The sequence below is a fragment of the Brassica oleracea genome, chromosome C4 (genome assembly GCF_000695525.1).
Source record: "Brassica oleracea var. oleracea cultivar TO1000 chromosome C4, BOL, whole genome shotgun sequence".
NCBI lineage: Eukaryota > Viridiplantae > Streptophyta > Magnoliopsida > Brassicales > Brassicaceae > Brassica > Brassica oleracea.
The window spans coordinates 27,144,726-27,145,444 of record NC_027751.1 but is presented as its reverse complement, the minus strand read 5'-3'; positions in this window follow the sequence as shown (position 1 = coordinate 27,145,444).

Here is a 719-nt window from a genome sequence, read left to right as displayed (position 1 = left end):
TGTGTAAATAATTTATCTAGTATCCGAATTTATCAAACCTCAAAAACATATAATCAGATCAATCAATTTAATCGAACTTAGTATACAATCTTAAACCTCAAGACATTAGATTTTATAATGAATCTATCAACCTAGCATACAGGTTCTCAATTCTCAAAGACATCTAAATCAGATCAATATAACCTATCATACGGATTATTTAGGGTTTCTATTTAAAACAGATCAGATTACAAAACTATCAATCCTAGCAGATGATATTAAACTTCAAGAATCATGCAATCAGATCATTCGGATTTTAAACAAGTAAACCTCAATCAATCTATCAACCTATCGGATTATATAAGCAAAGCAAGCTAGCAACCTATCGGATTCAATCAATGTTTTAACAAGCTGGTTGGTTTAAACAATTTTAAATCAGATGAACAATTAACCAAGCAGGATGAGAAAATAAATCTATCAATTTAACGGTCAAACAATTCTAGCAACATAGCATCAGATTCAATCAGATTTAAAACCTCAATAATCAAAACCGAAAACAGTTTTGATTTCAAAATATTAGATTAGGGTTTTAATATGTGATTTGATAATTATAGTATAATTAATTCTGATACTTATATTATTTAGGGTTTATAGATATATGGTTAGGGTTTATCGGATTTTAACTTGTAAAAACCGATTTGAGGTTTCAATCATGTAGGAACATGATTTAGGGTTTGGAA